General features: G+C 49.5%; 1 protein-coding gene across 20 annotated transcripts in view; it reads left to right on the top strand.

Annotated features, from left to right (window-relative positions):
- The first annotated feature begins 4780 nt into the window (after positions 1 to 4780).
- Positions 4781 to 6000, top strand: part of Add1 (adducin 1) — a 58890-nt gene continuing 57670 nt past the window's right edge. For 15 of the 20 annotated variants that reach the window (XM_085692003.2, XM_085692001.2, XM_085692004.2 and 12 more), the window contains exon 1: positions 4781 to 4937. The gene's annotated coding sequence lies outside the window, so the exon portion shown is untranslated. The remainder of the gene's footprint in view (positions 4938 to 6000) is intronic. The other 5 variants (XM_085692006.2, XM_085692018.2, XM_085692017.2 and 2 more) reach the window with 1 other exon arrangement.

Below are 6000 nucleotides of genomic sequence, written 5' to 3'. Positions count from 1 at the left end.
TGAAAAACAAACCATTCTATTTCCCCCATTTTCCTAGTTAGAAAGTCTCTTATCTAATTCTAGAGTCAATGTTCTTTTCTTCTTCCTAGACATCACAAAAGTAAATGAGTAATCACTGAAAACAGTAACCAAATTGGCTGGAATAACTGACCCCCCCCCTTTCTTTTTTCGAAATAGGTTGGGTTTTTTTTGTTTTTTGTTTTTGTGGGACAGTCCTGAGTCCTGGCTGTCCTGAAACTCAGTCTGTAGACCAGACTGGCCTCAAACTCACAGAACTTTTATCTGCCTCTGCTTCCTGAATGCTGGGATTGAAGGCGTGCACCACCACCGCCTGGCCCTTATAGTGTTTTTTAAAATGCACATTTAATTATTACCTATACATACACACTGGTAACAGCCAATTTCAACTTTACTGGGTCTCCTAGTAGACATGACCTCTTTGGTAAGCAGGACCTCTAGACCTAAAAGAACTTAATGGAGCAGAAGTTCCCAAATGAATAACTAGGAATTATGTTTACTGGGGAGAGAGCCTCATAAGATGGATTTTGGTCCAGAGTGTACTACTCCCTGGAGAAAAGTGTGTTGTCTCCATGTCAGTGTCTCATCTGAGTTTTGATGCAGTTATTCTTTTTCTTTCTTTGACGGGGGAGAGTGGTGGCTTGAGACAGGGTTTCTCTGTGTAACTGTCGCTGCCGTAGAACTCACTCTGTAGTCCAGGTTGGCCTCAAACTCAGAGATCTGCTTGCCTCTGCCCTAAGTGCTGGGTTTACAAGCGTGCACCACCTGGCTTGATGTAGTCTTGTTTGTGTGTGTGTGTGTGTGTGTGTGTGTGTGTGTTTTGAGACAGGGTGTCTCTGTGTAACAACCCTGGCTGTCCTGGAACTCACTCTGTAGACCAGGCTGCCTCTGCCTCCCAAGTGCTGGATTTACAGGCATGTACTACCTGGTTTGATGTAGTTCTTTTTTTTTTTTTTTTTTTTTTTTTGAGACAGGGTTTCTCTGTGTAGCCCTGACTGTCCTGGAACTCACTCTGTAGACCAGGTTGACCTTGAACTCACAGACATCCAACTGCCTCGGCCTCCTGAGTGCTGGGATTCAAGGTGTGCACTGCCCAGCCCAATTTGATGTAGTTATTCTGTTACACCAGCAGGTTGACTTTCAGATGGTGCAGTGTGTGGCAGGAATAGTGAATCCCATGTGCAAATCTACGGCCACAACTCCTTTTCATGAAAGCTTTGATATTAGGTAGGCATGTCATGACTCCATTTCATCAAATCAGACATTGTGTAAACTCTTTCAAAGATTTGCTATAATTTTTAAGAATTTTTTTTTTGAGATGGGGGTCTTACTGGGTAGATTTGACTGACCTGGAACTCACAATGTAGACCAGGCTGGCCTTAAACTCAAGAGAGATTTGACCTGCCTCTGCCTCCAGAGTTCTGGCATTGAAGACATGTGCCACCATACCCAGGAATAATTATTTTTCAAGTATGTGTATATGTGTATGTCTGCATGTGGGTTTCTGCACATTTAAGTGCAGGTGCCCATGGAGTCCAGAGGAGTGTGTGGGATCTCCTGCTGCTGGATTCATTGGCAGTTCTAAACTGTATGACATAGGTGCTGGACTCGAATTCTGGTCCTCTGCAAGGGCATTATGTTCTCTTAACTGCATCTCCCTAGTCCCCATTTTGTAAGTTTTGTAAGAATCATAGTACTTGCTAAAGTACTGAAGAAAAGGCAAACTCATACCAATATGTAGTAATTCTTATCAGCTCAGCTTTGCCTTCTGAGACAGAAGGACTCCAGAGTGATCACCTTGTCCCCAAGGGGTGGTTGGTTTGCCAAGGGGTTCAGACATAGCTTTTGATGCTTATAGGTTGGAAATCTGGCAGTATCAATATCTGAGTCAGCCTCTGTTAAAGGAGTACCTAGAGGGTTGGAGAACTGACTCGGCAACTAGGAGCTCTTACTGTTCTTCCAGAGGACCTGGGTTCTTTTTCCTGCACCCATGTTGGGTGGTTCATATCTACCTTAGCTCCAGTTCTACATGATCTAACATCTCTTCTGGTGCTTCCACTGACACCAGTACACATGTGATATACAAGTGGATACAAACAAATACACATAAGTAAAAATAATAAAAAAGGTGGCTCAGAGGCTTCAAGCACTTGTTGCACTTGAAGAAGACTCAGGCTGGTTCCCAAAACCCTCAGAGTGGCTATGTGTAACTATGTGTAACTCCAGTGCCAGGAGATCTGATGTCTTCTTCTGACCTCTAAGGGCATCATCCATACATGTGATGCACATACACACATGTGAAAAACACCCAATCACCTACAGTAAACAATTTTTTTTTAAAAGGAGTACCTAATGTTGACTTGTGCTATCTTCACCTTGCTTCCATGCTCCCTGTACTCCTGAGACCACTGCCTGCTTGCCACAGATGTGAAGGATGGGAGCTCGCTCATGCCAGCTCATGGCAGCGGGATGAGCTTCAGTGCTGCTTGTTTAGAGCCTCGGAGGTGGATGCTGTCTAGTCAGCGAGCAATACACACATCTTCATCTATCCAGCACTTGGGAGACAGAGGCAGGCAGATCTCTGTGAGTTGGAGGCCAGTGTGGTCTATATAGTGAGGCCCCCATAAGCCCATCCACAAGCCTCAGATTAATCCATCCTCTAACTTCTAGATAATCACTTTCAGGCTCCTGACCAATTAGTTAAGCCATTTACTACAGCCCCTGAGTCCAAACCACATTCCTTTCTACACCGTGGGAATGGCCAAGTTCACTACTTAAAGCTTTCCTACTGGGATAGTATCTCCTCACCATCATCTTGTTCAGTGAAACTGCTGAAAAACGAGGCCACGGTAGTCCTTGACCTGCTTCAACTTACACCAACCCACCCAGACAAGCTCCCTTTTCTTCCTTTGTGTGTGTCAAGTAACTCTGGAGCTGGCTGAACCCACTTCAGGGCTCAGTAACATGTAGAAGTCATTTAAGCTTTCCCTTTTCCTGTTTTGTGTATGTGTGTATGACTGTGATGTCTGTATGTGGATTGTGTGCTTGTTTGTGAGGAAGTGTGAAAAGGCCAGGTGTTTTCACTATCACTCTATTATTCCCTTGAAGTAGGGGCTCTCACTGAACCTCGAGCTAGTCTGGTAGCCAGTAAGTCCCAGTAATCACCCTGTGCCTGCTATCAATCGTGGGGCTACAGGGGTGCATGGTAATGCCCTACTTTTAACATGAGTACTGAGGATTCAAACTCAGTTCCTCATGCTTGAGCAAGAAGCACCCTTATTTATTGAGCTGTCTCCCCAGACTCCTACTTAAGCTTCTTGAATTTCTGAGTTTGAGTCTTCAAGTATTTCTGCCCTTCCAGCCCTTCCCTCCATTTTCCGGGACTCCAGTGGCACTTATATTAGGCCTATGACGTTGTCCTATGGCTCTCTGGTTGCTGCTCAATCTTTCCAGTTTCTTCTCGCTGAGCATGTTCCCCAGTTTCTTCAAGTTCAGAAATCGCTTCTTTTGCTGTCTAATCGGCTCCTAATCCCATTCAGCGTTTTGTCATCTCAGACATGCACTCACCTTTACAAGTTTGATGAATGTTTTATTTTTAAATCTACACGTATCAGCACAGCATGTTTCAACCATCCACCCCCTCTCCTTCAGCAAACCTTCACTGACATCTTTGTTGTTGTTGTTTTGTTTCTCTAGACAGGATTTCTCTGTGTACCTTTGGAGCCTGTCCTGGAACTCGTTCTGTAGACCAGGTTGGCTTCGAACTCACAGAGATCAGTCTGCTTCTGCCTCCTAAGTGCTGGGATTAAAGGCGTGCACCGCCACCGTCCAGCTTCACTGACATCATTTATGGGTCAGACTTTTTTTCTGGGTGCTGAGGGCACTGAAGTGATGGAAGAGAATTGAAGCTTTGTCAGGGAAGTCATCTGAAAACGGTCAACATGTGGGGGAAATGTTCCTAGAACAGAGGCTACTGACTGGAATCCACCGATAACCTCCCGGGCCCTTCTGGCGTCGAAACCAGAGCTCCTTCTGTGAGGAGAGTCCTGGGTACCACACAATTTAGTCACTCGCTCAAGGCTTCAACCTTCTGTGGTGTGAGGGAACAAGAGGCTGTGCCCTTGTTTCCTTCGAATCTTTAGGATTCTGACGAGACAACAGGAGAGACTGCTGGTCTGATCCCCTAGGCTGGTTTCCAGGCCACTGTCGGTGGGCTGGTTCTGCCAAGGCCTCGCCTAGCCTCCTTCCCCGCCTCCGAAGAGACTTTGGTGTTTGTTAATCCACTCTCCCCCAGCGGGCTTTTCCTGTCAGTCAGGGAAGCCTTATCAGAGCCCACAGACTGCGCCGTCCTGACTCCACCCTAATTGACAGCTCAGTCAATTCAAACGGCCCAAGGACCCTCCCGCCCACCGCGCACGCAGACCAGGTACAAGTGCAGTGGGAGAGCACGAAGGCGTGGTCTGACGGTCTCCTTGGGAGAGCCGCGGCCACGCTGAGCTGGTGCAGCAGGACACTGGCCCTTGCCTGCGGCTGTCCAGGCCACCGCTAACCCCGCCGTGCGGCGACCTTCAACCTAAAGCGAGGGAGCCCAACCCTCTCTCCTCCTCCCAGGACTCGCCCTTCCCCGGCCCAACCCCTTGCTCAAGACTGACCAATGAGAGAGAGCAGTGCTGGACGGCGGCGGAGCGTTCAGACCAATGGAGCTGCGCGTTGTTCGACTGCAGCGCCGCAGGCCGCACCCAGCTAGGCGGCGGGGGCGAGCCGAAGGCTGAGGGCCGAGGGCGGGAGAGGCTGAGGGCTGCGGCAAGCGGCGGGGGTGCGCGGCTGCCAGGGGGCGGAGCCCAGCGCGAGCCGCAGGCGAGGCGCGGGCCGCACTCGGACCCGGGAAGCTACGCGCAGCCCCCCGATTCTCCGCGGAGGTGAGGCCCGCGAGTGCTGCGAGGTCTCCGGGCCCGCAGCGGGCGTAAGGCCGGGGTGGCGGGGCAGGGCGGGCAGGGCATGGCCGGGCCCGAGGCCTCGGGGGCGCCTCGCTTGCAGCGAGGAGGGCGCGGCGAGGTCGCTCCGGCGCAGGGCGCCCGGGGTCTCTGCGCTTGCCATCGAGTGCGGGGGCGCGGACGCTGCATCGTCGCTTCCCAGGATGGCCCCCCGGCGGACGTGGGCTCCGGGGGAAGTGGCCGCTCCGTTCTGAGCTGACTGGGCCTCAGGGGGTCCTCCCGGGTCGGCATTGTGCTTGCTAGTGGTGCCCTCAGCCGCTGGTCACTGCGGAGATTGTGGCAAGGCGCGTGTGGGTCCCGTTTTTCGGCTCTTTTTAAAATGACACCTTCTGCCCAAAGAGAAAAAGCCAGCTCTGTCCACGGATGGTAGTAATGAGGTGGTCGTGGAACTTCCTGGAGATGGGGCTTGCCTTTCCGCTGTTTTTTCGTTTAGACCTCTCCCTAAAACACTCTGGCTTTTTGGAATTCAGGTCCTGGTTCAAGGTATTTAGTAGGTGATTTGTGTTTGTTTTATGCACACCCATCTTGAAATAAATATTTTGGCCCACCTGAAACTACTGTTGGTTTGACTATGATTTTCGGCCTAAAATGGCTAATCCCCAAAGACCAAGGACCAGAGCTACTAGCTGTATGCATTCCTGTCCAGTTATTACAGAGAGATTCTGCGTTTGTCAAAAGGGGATTGAAATCTTAATCGAGATAGGAACTAGAATGCTGACAGATCGGCTGTCTGCTTTGTAAAACAAGCTTGAAAACAAGTCGGGAGTTGCGAGTAGATTCAACAGGGTCCAGAAGGGGAAGGGCAGTTAAGATCGGGAGTGAATTTTACAAGGGTGGAATTCTGTACACTGTAGTCTTTAAATGTATAAACTGCAGCCTTTGATGTATAAATCACATGTTAATTCTGAAATTTTGATGTACTCCTGTGTGGGTAAAGTTGTGTGTGTGTTGTGCACAGTTCACCCACAAGACAGGCTTTACTCTGTAG

The sequence above is a fragment of the Myodes glareolus genome, chromosome 8, assembly GCF_982192425.1.
Source record: "Myodes glareolus chromosome 8, mMyoGla1.1, whole genome shotgun sequence".
Classification (NCBI taxonomy): domain Eukaryota; kingdom Metazoa; phylum Chordata; class Mammalia; order Rodentia; family Cricetidae; genus Myodes; species Myodes glareolus.
The sequence above is the reverse complement of the archived record's forward strand: the minus strand, read 5'-3'. Positions and strand labels throughout refer to the sequence as shown.